At 37.3% G+C, this 16,484-nt stretch overlaps 1 pseudogene; it reads right to left on the bottom strand.

The window, feature by feature from the left end:
- Nucleotides 1–11,097: 11,097 nt before the first annotated feature.
- Nucleotides 11,098–13,050, bottom strand: LOC118849133 (annotated as a pseudogene).
- Between the last annotated feature and the right edge of the window lie 3,434 nt (nt 13,051–16,484).

The raw sequence follows: 16,484 nt of genomic DNA on the forward strand, positions 1-16,484 counted from the left end.
GGATTTGGAAAAGCAAGTAAGAGAAGTAGAGGAAAAAATGGGAAGAGAAATGAGAGTGATGCAAGAAAACAATGAAAAACAAGTCAATGACTTGCTAAAGGGGACCCAAAAAATACTGAAGAAAATAACACTTTAAAAAATATACTAACTCAAATGGCAAAAGAGTTCCAAAAAGCCAATGAGGAAAAGAATGGCTTGGAAGGCAGAATTAGCCAAATGGAAAAGGAGGTCCAAAAGACCACTGAAGAAAATACCACCTTAAAAATTAGATTGGAGCAAGTGGAAGCTAGTGACTTGATGAGAAATCAAGATATTATAAAAACAGAACCAAAGGAATGAAAAGATGTGAAATATCTCATTTGAAAAACCACTGACCTGGAAAATAAATCCAGGAGAGATAATTTAAGAATTATTGGACTATCTGAAAGCCATGATCAAAAAAAGAGTGTAGATATCATCTTTCAAGAAATTATCAAGGAAAATTGCCCTGATATTCTAGAGCCGGAGGATAAAATAGACATGAAAGAATCCACTGATCACTTCCTGAAAAAGATCCCAAAAAGAAATCTCCTAGGAATGTTGTAACTAAATTACTGAATTGCCAGGTCAAGGAGAAAATACTCCAAGCAGCCAGAAAGAAACAATTTGAGTATTGTAGAAACACAATCAGGATAACACAAGATCTAGCAGCCTCTACATTAAGGGACTGAAGGGCTTGGAATATGATATTCTGGAGGTCAAAGGAGCTAGGATTAAAACCAAGAATCACCAACCCAGCAAAACTGAGTATAATGCTCCAAGGCAAAATATGGATTTTCAATAAAATAGAGGACTTTCAAGCTTTTTCAGTGAAAAGACCAGAGCTGAATAGAAAATTTGACTTTCAAACACAAGAATCAAGAGAAGCATGAAAAGGTAAACAAGAAAGAGAAATCATATGGAATGTGCTAAAATGGAACTGTTTTGCTTACATTCCTACATGGAAAGATGATGTGTGTAATTCATGAGACCTTTCTCAGTATTAGGGTAGTTGAAGGGAATATACATATATATAGACAGAGGGCACAGGGTGAGTTGAATATGAAGGGATGATATCTAAAAAAATAAAATGAAGGGATGAGAGAGGAATATATTGAGAGAGGGAGAAAGGGAGAGATAGAATGGGGTAAATTATCTCACATAAATGTAGCAAGAAAAAGCAGTTCATTGGGAGGGAAGAAGGGGCAGGTGAGGGGGAATGAGTGAAAAAATGAAACTATAAGGAGAACAGTAAACATAAAATGGAAAAGATCTTCAGAGATCTTTCTAATAAACTCTCTTCTCCACCAAAGACTATGAAGCCACTACATTTGGACTTTAATAAAACAGTCCTTGATGTTCTTGTAGAAGAAGCAGAAACATCACTGAAAAGAATAAAAGCAACTGGACCAGAACAAAGAGAAGGTTCCTAAATCTTTGATCAAATATCCTTTTGTAAGAGTGGTATCTTATATCCTTACTTCAATTATAGAGAGCCCAAATTTCCCTACACTGAATCAGTCATTAGTCTGAAGTATGAACAAAGCCTAGATATTTCCACTGAAGTAATGCCATGTCTAGGCAATCTGGGGAACAATTTTGTTTCTGATATGCTCTAGTCCCCCTAAAGTTTATTGAGTGAGTTCTCAAAGATATTATTTTTACTATTATTTCTGCTACTACTACTACCATTACTACACCTTAGTTACTTACTATTGCCAAATCTTCAAAAAGCCTTGAGATCCATTTCTCCTAAATTTCCTTTACACACACACACACACACACACAGAGTTGGTGAAATCTCACCAAACAATATTCCTAAAACAGGAGGCAACTTCTAATATAAAAGTCTAACTACAGAGTAGGAAGACTGATATTTTTAATACTAGTACCACATGAATATTTTCCTTCAACTTAGGATATCCATATCACAGCAAAGCTGTCATTGCTCAAAATATTTTTAATCTCCTCTTTAGGAACTGTTTTCAGAACTAATTTTAAGTTCCCAACAAGTTAGTCCCGCTAAGGACTCTGTTGGCATAACACGTAATTTCAAGGGAGGGTTTTTTCAATCTCTATCTACTGACTCATTCCCTACTGTCTACAAATATGACCATGTCTCCTCCATTCTGAAAAAAACCCTCCTTTGTTCCTCTCATCCTCACTAACTCCATCTCTCAGCTCTAGGCATTTTCTCTGGCTATCTCCCATGTCTGGAATACTCTCCCTCCTCTGTTCTGACTACTGAACTCCCAGGCTTTTTTTAAGTCCTAACTAAAATCCCGGTATCTACAGAAAGCCTTCCCTAATCCCTCTTAATTCAAGTCCCTTCCCTCTTTTAATTATTTCTTATTTATCCTGTATATAACTTGCTTTACATATATTTGTTTGCATGTTGTCTCCTCTATTTAGATTGTAAACTTTTTGAGATTAAGGACTGTCATGTGAATCTTTTTGTATTTTTTGTGCTTGACACAGTGCTTGGCACACAGTAGGTTCTTAATAAATGTTTGTTGATTGATTAGTTTCAAAAGAAAGGTAAACTGCCCTCTCTCTGCTCATACTGATAAGTGAATTCCAGTTTTCACTACAATGCTAAATTCTTTGATCACTGAATATTGTCTTCATTTTCTCAACTCAAACTGACAGTTTTTTTTAAAAGGATTCTTTGGGATCTTAAATAAAAGTACTATTTAATGGACATGCAGCACTACAAATGATTTTCTAAAGTCATTTGTAAAGGATAATAGTGACCCATTAACCCATGGTAAATCCTGGCTCTGCCACTTAAGTACCTATGTGACCTTAATCAAGCCATTTAAGTGTGCTGGGCTACAGTTTTCATATCTGTAAAATGAGGGGATTGAATATTGGTCCTGAAGGACAGGTGACAAAACATGCTACTTTCTGCTTAGCAAAGAAATAGAGGATTGCCAGGGCAAAATGATGCATATGCTGTAAGATGGTGCCACTGTCTCAAGTGAATTTCTGTTGTTGTTGCAAGGAAGGATTTAATTCTGTGATGGGAAAGGTTAGGGGAAGGAAGTGTTTTCCAGAAATGATTGTAATATAAAAACAAAATAAAATAAAAGGAAGAGTTTGTAATAACAAACCTGAAGAAATACCAGGACCATGGGATTTTTTTCCCATTATACTTTAATGTGGATACTGTCTCCATCTGATGGATGTTATAACCTATCCGCTCTTCAGAATTCTGTGTAACCCTGTCAGTCTTCCATATTCTCCATAAGTGGTCTCCATCGTTTAATCCTCATTATCAATATATAACCAACCCACATCCCCTTCTAGTTATATATTTCTTTACTGATGCCTTTTACTCATTTAAATTGAGTGGCTGCCTATCCACAACAGGTTCTTCAGGTGATACACAAGCTTAATTCCTTAGAGATTATTGTACTCCATGATTTACATGCATATGTAATTAGCCAAAGAACATTAATGTTAAAAAGATAAGATTTGGTTTCAGGGAGGACTTGGGACCAGTTAAAGTTTTGTGTAACTTCTCAAATACAGTTCAATCCACTCTCCAACTATTCAACTCTGAATCAGTTCTTTGGCCATGTGCCACGTCTGTCTGTATGTGGTGATGGATTAGCTCTGTGTATTATCCATTCTACAGTACATCATAGCCTGGGCAAAAAACTTTCTTTAGTCACTTGGTTTTGTTGTTGTTTTCCTGTGTGGATACTTAAACTACTCTTTTGCATAATTATAGATCTCACTGAAGAGGCTCTGCAATGGACTGATGGAAGAAATCAGCATAATGCCATTCTCAAATAGGAACATCTGGAAGAATTCATTATCTATAGGTAGTCCTTCCATCTGGACATCCTCTAGGGCAGTAGACTTGTGCCTCACTTGATATTAATACTAGAGGATCATTAAATAAATTATTGCTGTTATTGCCTCTATCAACGATTCTCATATGATTTTAATATACACGTGGGGAGACACTGTGTTGGAGAATTGTCTTTAAGATTGACATTTGTTCCTCCAAATCAACTTTAAAAAAATTTTTTTAATGATCAACATATAATTAGCACAGTGGTCTTTTATTCTTTGCACCTTTCCGTTATATGTGTGATTGTAAAAATGTGGCTTGCTCCAAATACGATTTGTGAAAACCTTCCTATTCTTTTATCACACATTTTTCAAGGATGTCCTAGATACATTTGTAAACTATTACCATAAGATTTTTACAGAGATCAGAAAATAGGCATATGGATTAATAGGCATTGAAATTTTCCTAGAAACCTTTTCTCCCCCATTACTCAGAAGCTTTGTCCTCTTTCAGATACCTTGAGAATTCCTCAACAATGTCAAATTTTTGCTCCTTTCAGCATGGATATCCTCTGTACAGACTTGGTTTGGTCCAACTGTTTTTCCCATTTTTTTCTTTAGTGACATTCTACTTCCTCACACAGCACATCAAGGAATATGACTTTAAATGTAGTTGTTCCACTTTCACTGACAGAGAAAAATTTTGTTTAGAATTCTCTAAGAGATCTTATCCATTTTTTTCTTTGTTGCCTTCTAGTTTCATTATTTTTAAATTAAAATTTTTATTATGATCTTGAAAAACAAAGAAACATAAATATTTCAATATGCAAAAAAAACAGATAATTAAGATTGCATGCAAAATTTCAAAGTTCTTTTATGAAATGTTTGGGTATTTAAAGAGCATGTTAAATGTGATATGATATTGCCTTGCTAGTCAGTCAACTAGTATTCATTAAATACTTACGATGTACCAGGCACTGTGCTAAGTATGGAGAATACTAGGAAAGGCAAAAAACAGTTCTTGCACTCAAATTGCTTAGTCTAACAGGAGAGATAATATGCAAACAGTTATGTGCATACAAGACATATACAGGTTAAACTAGGGGTAGTCTAAGAGGAAAGGCACAAAGATTAGAGAGGACTGAGAAGGCCTTTTTGCAGAAGGTGGGACATTACCTGAGACTTGAAGGAAGCCAGGGAAGCCAGGGGCAGAGATGAGGAGGGAGAATATTCTAGGCATGGGAGACTGCCAGTGAAAATTCCCAGAGTGGGGGGCAGTGTCATGTGTGAGGAACAGCATGTAGGCCAGTGTCTATGTTCCCTTCTGAACCTACTTCTGCTCCATTCTTTGAATTTTTAATGGTCTCTTTGGTGCTCTTTTCTTTCTTTTCTTTTTTCCACATCACTAGTATTACCCTTCCAAACCCTGTCACCACCATCCCCTAAAAAAAGTACTTGTAATAAAATATAGCCAAGCAAAACAATTTAATTCTTAATAAGCTTCAAATGATCTGGCTTAATTGGTTCTTTTACCAAGCTTTGTGTAGTTTTATCCCCCTGCTGCTTCTAATTTTTTAAAAATCTTTCATTATCCTCCCCCATAAGATTTTGTTTTAAAACGATACTTCCCTGAGTCATGTTAAGGAAATCAGTATTTACTGGCCAAGGTAGCTCTTAGTGTCTTTTGGTTTTCTCATTCTGGACATATAATAATCATAATTATCATTACTATCGCTATTGCTGGAATCTATATAATGCTTTAAGATTTGAAAATATATAACCACTGGTCTGTATCCCAAAGAGATCCATAAAAGAGAGAAAGGACCTATTTGTACAAAAATATTTGCAGCAGCTCTTTTGTGCTGGCAAAAAATTAGAAGTTGAGGAGATGTCCATCAACTGAGGAATGGCTGAACAAGTGGTGGTATATGATTGTAATAAAATTCTATTGTGCTACAAAAAATGACAAACAGAATGATTTCAGAAAAGCCCAGAAAAACTTACATGAACTGATGCCAAATGAAGTGAGCAGAACCAGGAGAACACTGTATACAGTAACAGGAATGTTGTATGATGAACAACTGTGAGTGACTTAACTATTACCAGCAATACAATAATCCAAGACAATCCCAAAGGCCTCATGATGAAAAATGCTATTCACCTCCAGAGAAAGAACTGATGGCATCTGAATACAGACAAAAGCATATTATTTTTCACTTTCTTTCCTTTTTCTTTTGGTTCAAGTTTCCTTCCACAAAATGACTAACACGGAGATATGTTTTACATGATTTTACATGATTGCACATGTATAACCTATATTAAATTGCTTACCATTTCAGGGAGGGAGGAAACTAGAATTTGAAACTTAAAACCAAATGTTAAAAATTATTTTACATGTAATTGAAAGAAAAATTAAATAAAATATTATATTCAAAGAAAAAAACTGTATTACATTATTTTGTTTGTGTCAGTTAAGCTTTTGTGGTAGTAATACTCTATGGATATCAATTCCTTAATTCATATTCCATTTTTCAGTATCAATAGGTTATTAGAATACGTTAGGTAGGGGCTATTTTGTTTGTGTATCATGTCTCCTCACTTTTATTCTTCCAATTTGGTATTTTTATTTAACAAGTGAATAGTCCAACTGCATACAGATTCTTAATGTGTTCCCACCTCAATAACCAATTTTCTATTTGTAAGGTAGAATCTATTTCATATTTTATGATGTTAGCTAGTCAATAAGCATTTATGGACCGCTTACTATGTGCCAGGCATTGTGCTAAGTGCTAGGGGTACAAAAAGAAACTAGATAGTTCCTGACCTCAAATAGCTCACAATCTAATGGGAGGCAAACAATTTTGTACAAACAAGTTTTATATAGGATAAGTAGGAAATGATTAACAGAGGGAAGGCCTTGGAATTAACAGAGCTTGGGAAAGGTTTCCTGTAGAAGATGGGATTTTAGTTGGGAGCCAGAGAAATCAGGAGATGGAGATATGAAGAAAGAGCAGTCCAGTCGTGGAAGACAGCCAGAGAAAATGCCTGGAGATGAAACATCTTGTTCATGGCATAACAAGGAAGCCAGTGCCACTGGACTGAAGAGTATATGCTGAGATGCAGGGTATGAGAAGACTAGGAAAGTAGTAGGTGAGTTAACTTATAAAGGGCTTTGAACATCAAACACCTTGTATTTGATTCTAGAGGTGATAATAAGCCACTGGAATTTATTGGGTAGAGTGGTGACTTGATCTGATCTGTGATTTAGGAAAATTACTTTGGCAGGTAGTTGGAGATTGGATTGGAGGGAGATGAGATTTGAAGCAGGCAGACCTACCAGCAGGCTATTATTACAATAGTCCAAGTGTGATGTAATGAGGGCCTTCACTAGGGTGGTGGCAGTGTCAGAGGAGAAAAAAGGGTACTACTCAAGAGATATTGCAAAGATGAAATCAACAAGCCTTGGCAACAGATTGGATATGGGGAGGGGGAAGATAGTGAGGAGTCTAGATAAGAGAGGTGGGGAACCTAGGCCTGGAGTCCACATGCAGCCCTCTAGGTTCTCAAGTGAAGCCCTTTCACTGAATCCAGACTTCACAGAACAAAACACCCTAATAAAAGGATTTGTTCTGTAAAACTTGGACTCAGTCAAAAGGCCATACCCAAGGACCTAGAGGGACACATGTGGCCTCAAGGCCACAGGTTCCCCTAGCTCTAGGATGTCAGCAAGGTTGCAAGAGGATGATGGTGCCCTCCACAATAATAGAGAAGTTGGGAAGTGGGGAGAGTTTGGGGGAAAATATGAGTTCAGTTTTAGACATGTTAAGTTTAAGATGTCTTCTGGACATTCAGTTTGAGAAGTTTGAGAGACAATTGGAGATGTGAGAATGAAGGTCAGCAGAAAGGTTAGTTAGATAGGTTAGCAGACAGATAGATTTGAGAATCTTCAGCATAGTGATGATAATTAAATCCACAGGAGCTGATGAGATCAAAAAGTGAAATAAAGGGAGAAGAAAAGAGGGTCCATGACAGAACCTTGTGGCAATACTTACGGTTAGAGAGCATGACCTAGATGAGCACACAGCAAAAGAGGTAGAGAAGGAACAGTCTGATAGGTAGGAGAAGAACCCGGACAGAGAGGTGTCCTAAAAAGAAAAGACAGCATCAAAGAGAAGAGAGTGATCAACAATGTTGAAGGCTGCAGAGAGATCAAGGAAAATGAAAACAGAAGAAAGGCCATTAGATTTGGTAATTCAGAGGTCATGGGTAACATTGAGATAGCAGTTTCAGTGGAATGACATTCAGCACCACCCGACTTTCCTTTTGATTAATGTTTTCATCTCATACTACCTTCTGAATTTAAAAAAAAATTAAATTTATTTTATCTTTAATTTATAGAATAAAACAAGCATTTCCATAATATAACAAAAATAGATTACACATGAAACTGCAAATCTATTGTGTACAACTTGCTATTCCTTTTAAATATATAATAAAGTTATCATATAAATTTCTTTTTTTCTATTTTTTTCCTTCCCCTCAACCTAGACATGGTTACCATTAGGTACAAATATGTATATGTGTGTATATACCCTATATGTAAAATCATTCTATAAATACTTCCATTTATCAGTTCATAGAGTTTTCTTTGTAGCCTACAGACTACTTCCCTCTTACTTTGATCCTAATCCAGATTTTCCAGTATATTATTTGCCATCTTCCCATATTCCCACTTTTGCAGTGAAGCCTCTGAGTATATGTGTGTGTGTGTGTGTGTGTGCGTATGTATGGATAGATAGATGGATAGAAAGACAGACAGATTTATTTTGGAAAGTCTACTGAATTCTTGTAAGAATTTCTTTACTTCCATCCTCTGCAAGAGAGGTTGATGTATCAGCCGCAACTATCTTCATATCAGTAATCTTCTTGCTTGTGTTCATTATGAGTACAGCCTTGTGAGATAAGTAAATGTCTTATGAAATGACGTTCCTTTGAAAACATGATAAAACTAACTCTGCTGACTTCCTTAAATGACTCTTCAAGGATCAACAGTGAACCTATTCCACCATTAAGCTATAATTATTCCACCAATTAGCTATAATTTCTTTTATCTTGCACCTTTTTTCATTTATATTGAGAATGTAAATTCTTTGTTACAAGGAAGCAGGATTTGGGAGGAAATCATTCCACAAGAATAGACAGGTTTTTAAATAGGAGACCAATAAAACATTTTAGGAGACTGATGATTGATATGATCCAGGTTTTCCAAGTTTATCCACGTACTTGTCATTGGCCAAGTTTCTAACATTTAGAATATCAAAATCAAAGTTCATAGATGGCCTAAAAGCTATAATTTCATCCATCCCCCTGCATGAATGAGTGAATGAATGAAGCATTTATTGAGCACTTATAATGTACAAAGCTCAGTGCTAGGAACTAGAGATACAAAGAGAAAAGAAAGACAGCCCTCTTTCTCAAGGCTGCTTGTTCACTATCCTGCCACCATCGCTGCAGAAGCAGGACTATCATGCATTTTTCTTTGTTTCTTGGGTTTCTTGATATGGACAAAGAGGTTGTCACCAAGCATCCAGTTCATTTGGTGATGAACCAAGCTCTCTGCACTACATTGGCATGGTCCTTAGAAAGAAGATTCAGTCTATAACTGGATCTATATTCAAAGATTTTCCAGTATGGTAGAATCTACCAGAGCTCATGCTTTGCTGGCACAACCTCTAAGAACACAGGGCCACCTCTATGCTTCAATGAGTAGCAGAATTTCTGGATATGTTATTATAACTGTTACTGATACCACTGCAAAGTACCAGGAGTACATACAATCTGATATGGCTGGTACTGGGAAAAAGGAACTAAATAAGGTATTTTGACTACCCATTCATGGGAAATCTATTTTTATTTTTCAGAACACTATATTAGAGAAGCTAAGTTCATCATCTAATTTAGAGACAAAGAGTTGAGGGGGGGAAAAAGCTTTTTAACCTGACTCACAGCTACCATGCTAACTTAAATGCACGGTCATTTTTTTACTAAAAGCTCTTAAATCTGGATAGTCTATTTTGAGTTCATTTGGCTGCCACAGTTTCATCTCAAATGATGTATATTTTTACTGTCTGGTACTCTTAAAGCGCTGTTGTTTAAGTGAAGGAAAAGACACTAGTATTCACATAGATCTTTACTACTAATTTAAACATGAAAATGAAAGTTTGTATTGATCTGTCCTTTCTCTGAACTCTTTTAGGACTTCTTGTCATACAGCTCATTTTGGTAATTAATAAGCCCATGCTTCTTCGTGCAATTATTTTATATTGTGTCTCACCTTGTTTGCTGCAAGATTGAAATCTCTTTGAGGACTTTGATGACTATTGAGTCATACTTGACAGATATTTGATACAACACCTTCACCTACAGAACTGAGCACAAAGTAGGTGATAAATAAATATAAATTGATGGAATATAACACAACATGAAATTGACATAGAAAACTGTGCAGTGTAATAATTCAAGCAGACACCGAAGTGACCAGGAAAATCAGGTGGAAATATTAATGGCAGAACACACCTATCTTACCTCTTAGCAAGAGAAATAGTAGACTATAGATGGGGTATGAAGCACGTGATATCAGACAGGGTCAATATATTGGTTTTACTTAAATATATATATATATATATATTTTAAAGACAAAAGGAATTTATTAATACTCTAAGGCAGCACACTTTGGTGGACTGTCTAGGATTTTTTTTTAGGAGACATCTCACATCTGTCTTTTTTATTTTATTTTTAAATTATGGAATTTCCATAACTTCCAAGCATTTCCATAAAATAATATAATAAAAAAGATGAATGCACATGAAACTGCAAATCTATTAGGTACAACTTGCTATTCCTTTTAAATACATAACAAAATCATCATGTAAATTTTTCCCCTTTTTTTTCTTCCCTCCCTGAGAGATGGCTACCATCAGCCATGGAAGGATTCTTTAGGGAAGGGAGTCAATAGGACATAACTGATATTTTTTTTTGTTATGGTGCCAATTTGAATAGATTTTATTCTCCAGGACAAGAATTGCATTTCCACTTGTTTACAGTACTGATAAAGTGCAGTGTTGTTCACTTCTCTCCCTCTGCACACATTCAAGTATTCAGAATGCCCAGATTTACACAGTAGCTTCAATGTTACTTTTAAACTGCTACTGCCTTGGCTACAAATTTGAGTCCTTCAATTTTTGGAAAGCTGCGTGGAATGCTCTTTCTTCTGGTGTGTTTAGTCGACCTCTTCAATGGTGGGTCCAGAAGAAGCACCTCCAGATGGGGCTGCTCCACCCCCTGGGAACCCACCAGGCATGCCTCCTGGCATGCCCCCTGCACTCTGGTACAGCTTAGTAATGATGGGGTTACAGACCTTCTCCAATTCTTTTTGCTGATGCTCAAATTCTTCCTTCTCAGCAGTCTGGTTCTTATCCAGCCAGTTGATTGATTATTTTATTACATTTGTCAAGGATCTTCTGTTTGTCTTCATCCCCAATCTTGCCTTGCAGTTTCTCATCCTCTACGGTGGCCTTCATGTTGAAAGCATAAGATTCCAGAGAATTCTTAGAGGACACCTTGTCTCTCTGCTTCTCATCCTCAGCCTTGTATTTCTCAGCCTCCTGGACCATGCGCTCAATGTCTTCTTTGCTCAGACGTCCTTTGTCATTGGTGAAGGTGATCTTGTTCTCCTTGCCTGTGCTCTTATCCACAGCTGAAACATTGAGGATGCCGTTAGCATCAATGTCAAATGTTACTTCAATCTGAGGAACACCCCTGGGTGCTGGAGGAATTCCTGTGAGCTCAAATTTGCCAAGCAGGTTGTTGTCCTTTGTCATTGCTCTCTCACCTTCATAAACCTGAATAAGCACACCAGGCTGGTTGTCTGAATAGGTGGTAAAGGTCTGTGTCTGCTTGGTGGGGATGGTGGTACTATGTTCGATCAGAACGGTCATAACTCCACCAGCAGTTTCAATTCCAAGGGAAAGAGGAGTGACATCCAACAGCAGCAAGTCTCGCACATTCTCAGATTTATCTCCAGACAAAATGGCAGCCTGGACAGCTGCACCATAAGCAACAGCCTCATCAGGATTGATACTCTTGTTGAGTTGTTTGCCATTGAAGAAATCTTGCAGAAGCTTCTGGATTTTGGGGATTCAAGTAGAACAACCACCAGGACAATGTCATGAATCTGAGATTTATCTAGCTTGGCATCTCTCAAGACCTTTTCCACAGGGTCCAGTGTGCCACAGAAGAGATCAGCATTCAGCTCTTCGAAACGGGCTCGGGTGATTGATGTGTAGAAGTCGATACCTTCATAGAGGGAGTCAATCTCAATACTGGCCTGAGTACTGGAAGAGAGGGTACGCTTAGCACGTTCATAAGCGGTGCGAAGTCAGCGAACAGCCCTCTTGTTCTCACTGATGTCCTTCTTGTGTTTTCGCTTGAACTCGGCAATGAAATGGTTGACCATTCTGTTGTCAAAGTCCTCTCCCCCCAAATGGCTGTCCCCAGCTGTGGACTTGACCTCAAAGACGCCATCTTCAATGGTAAGAATGGAGACATCGAAAGTACCACCTCCAAGGTCAAAGATCAACACATTTCTCTCAGCACCAACCTTTTCGTCCAAGCCGTAAGCAATAGCAGCAGCAGTTGGCTCATTGATGATTTGGAGCACATTGAGACCAGTGATGGTTCCAGCATCTTTGGTGGCCTGGCATTGGGAATCGTTGAAATAGGCTGGTACTGTGACCATGGCATTTGTGACAGTCTTCCCAAGGTAAGCTTCAGCAATTTCTTTCATCTTGGTCAAGACCATAGAAGATACTTCTTCTGGATAGAAACTTTCGGTCTCCCCTTTGTACTCCACTTGGACCTTAGGCCTGCCTGCGTCATTCACCACCGTGAAAGGCCAATGCTTCATATCTGACTGTACAACTGCATCATCAAATCTGTGACCAATCAGACGTTTGGCATCAAAAACTGTGTTGGTGGGGTTCATTGCAACTCGATTCTTTGCAGCATCACCGATTAGACGTTCAGTGTCGGTGAAGGCGACATAGCTTGGGGAGGTCCTGTTTCCTTGGTCATTAGCAATGATCTCCACTTTCCCATGTTGGAAGACTCCCACACAGGAGTAAGTGGTACCAAGATCAATGCCAACTGCGGGTCCCTTCGACATGGTTGCTGGGGAGTTGGGGGTTGTAGGCGACCACTGTGGAGAAAGAAGGGCTGCTGCTGCGCTGAGTAGCCATAACTGATTTTTTAAAGACTAAATGAAACATTTATATTTTTTTAAGATGAAATTTGATTCTCAATTATTCCATTCCTGAATTAGCTATGTCCTGACTTCTTTAATGTCATCAAAAAACATTAAGTACCTGCCACTACACTGTATGCTTTGTATAAAGAACACCAGAGAGTACTGACCCCCTCTTGTCAGGAATTTACAATATGACAAGACACTGATATGGAAATACATGTATAAATGTGTTAGACACACTAATTTATAAATATATATGTAAACACATGATTATGTGTGTATGAAAATCCAATACATAAAAACTCCAATTAATGAAGATCAAAGATTTTAGAGTCATTAGTCATGTTGAAAACAGGCTTCTTTTCATTTGTTCAACAAGACTGGAAAAAAATAAAAACATAGTTTATTTTTAAAGCTAGAGTTAATGTTTAAATTTACTACTAGGAAGATCTTGCCAAAGAATCTTCATTGTTTTATCTGTAACTGAGTTCACGGAATAGTCCTGACAGAATGTGTAGGAAGTATAGGTATGTGGCAACTTACTCAATGGGAAAATGTAGGGTATTTTATTGGAAGCTATTGTAGTATGTTAATACTTAAATTTCTTGCCTAAGAAAGCAAAATAAGCCTAGAGATAAACAACCTTTCTTTTCCCATCTTCCCCTGTTCTTTGCTCACCCACCCCCCCAAAAATTTCCTGAAAGCTTCCTTTGCAGTTTTCAAGTTGTTTCAAAGCTTTCTACAAGAATATTTTTGGCATGGCCCTGGATTGCTTTTTCTTTTGTAAGTGTTTCTAATTTTCTCCCCCTTCCCTGACTCTACCAATTGAGAAGTCAAGAAAAATCAAACCCATTACAAATACATATGATTATGTAAAACAAATTCCCACCCTTAGCTGTCTCAAAAAAGAAAAAAACAGAAGAATATATGCTGCATTCTGCACTCTGAGACCATCAGGAAGTAGATAACGTGTTTCATCATGAGTCTTTTGGATTCATCGTTGGTCACTGTGTTGATCAGTTACCATGTCTTTCACAGTTGATTATATTTACAATATTGCTGTTACTGTATAAATTATTCTCTTGGTTCTGCTCACTTTACTTTGTATCAGTTCATACAAGTCTTCTCAGCTTTTCTGAAACCATCCCCTGAATCATTTCTTGCAGTACAATAGGACTCCATTGCATTCATATATGGTAACTTGTTCAACCATACCCCAATTGATGGGATGCCCCTGTTTATTACTGTCCTTACCCAGAAATTACTTTGTATTTATTTTGTATTTAACTTTTTATGTAAAAGTTGTTTCTTCCCCCCCTTCCCCAATGGAATATAAGTTTCTTGAGGACAAGGACTGATTATCATTTTGTTTTTGTATTTTCAGAGCCTAGTACAGTATCTACAAACACATTTTTTGTTGTTGAAATCATTTCAGTTATGTCCAAACCTTTGTGACCCCATTCTGGGGTTTTCTTGGCAAAGACACTGGAGTGGTTGGCCACTTCCTTCTCTAGCTAATGAGGAACAAACAGGGTTAAGGGACTTACCCAGGGTCACACAGTGAGTAAGTATCTGAGGCCAGATTTGAACTCATGAAGATGAGTCTTCCTGATTCCAAGCCCACTGCTTTAAGCACTGAGCCACCTAGCTTCCCACTAGCACACTGTACATGCATCCTAAATATTTAGTCAGTTGAATTGGTTTCATCATACTGCTTTAGTTGCAACATTCATATTTAACACAATGTGAATAGTGTTATCAGAAAATTGCACTGTCTTTTTTTACAGAATGTTGACTGGAGAGACTGTCAGAACTGGGAGGGTCCTTAGAACACAGAATGAACAGCTTGGAACACAAAATACAGAGTTGGGGAAAGGATGTGGGTGATGAACCTCAGAACCTGAAATGTTAGAACTGGAAGAAGTCATGGAATCCAATGGCCTCATTTTAGTGAGGAGAGGTAGAGAGAGATAGTGGCTTAGAGAGAAAAAAATTTTTAAAAATAATGAATGTTGACAGCCTCTTAATGTAGAATTTAATCATATCTCCTGGCTCCAACTAAAACTTTTCTGCAGTTATAATTTAACTACCAAACTGGGTGGTGCAGTAGATAGAATGCTGAGTCAGGAAGACTCCTCTTCCTGAATTCAAATCTGACCTCAGATATTTACTGTGTGACCCTGGGAAAGTCACTTAGCCCTGTTTGCTTCAGTTTCATCATCTGTAAAATGGACTGGAGAATGAAATGGCAAACTACTCCAGTATCTTTGCCAAGAAAACCCCAAATGGCGCCACAAAGATTCAGACACAACTGAAAATGACTAACAACAAATAGTGGGGCAAATCGTTTAGCATACAAAAATTAACTTCTATATACACAACACTCTAAGAACATACTTCTGTAGAAAGTAAAGTAAGACCTCTATTCTTTAGGAAAATAAATAATAGAATAAATTCCAAAATCAATGTCACATTGCACATGTATAATCTACATCAAATTGCTTGCCTTCTCAAGGAGCAAGGAAGGGAAAGAGGGAGAGAATTTGCAACTCAAAATTTTTTTAAATAAATGTTAAAAATTGTTTTTACATGTAACTGGAAAAAATAAAAATTAAAAAAAATCAATGTCATATACAAACTAGAAATAAGATACACTATTTACATCATTTAAAATAAGGCCAGTCTAATCCCCAGTAAAATAGAACGGTCACCTATGGACTGTAATAGCCACAGGCCCTATCAGCCTTCCTGAGTTACAGAAGTGAGCATTATTAAGTTCCCTCTTTTGATACTTGAAGGAAAATCTCACCTGAGATAGAGTACTTCATTAAAGCCATTATTGGCCATTAACATCTTAACATGAAATCACTTATCAGATTTGCTAACAGAGATCAAGGCCTTAATAGAATTGGGACCATTTTAGATTAGGTTTGATGTACCCTAAGGAGAAAGTAAAGATCTGAAAAAGAACAATGAATGTCTACATGGGGAGCCATGGAGAGGGAAGAGGTAACCAAGGGGCAGCACAATGACCATGGGGAGGGCTCAGAGGAAGGACGTGCTGCTTCAGTCAGAAAGACACAGTGGTGGGACAGACACACAAGTGACTACACAGATTTCATTATTCTTTTTGGACTGACAATGATGAAACTTATGGAAAGGGATCACATTGCCCAGAACATTGAGCAATACTGAACTATCAAGGAGGGCTGTTACTGCAGGGTTAGACCATTGGAACCAACAGAGAAGTAAAAGGCAAATTAGTTTAGAAATACCTCCTAGGGTTCTAAGTCAAAGATACAGCTGAGGATCATAGGATCATGGGTTTGGAGTTGAAAGAGACCTTAGAAATCTTCCAGCC

The sequence above is a fragment of the Trichosurus vulpecula genome, chromosome 1 (assembly GCF_011100635.1).
Source record: "Trichosurus vulpecula isolate mTriVul1 chromosome 1, mTriVul1.pri, whole genome shotgun sequence".
Taxonomy (NCBI): Eukaryota; Metazoa; Chordata; class Mammalia; order Diprotodontia; family Phalangeridae; genus Trichosurus; species Trichosurus vulpecula.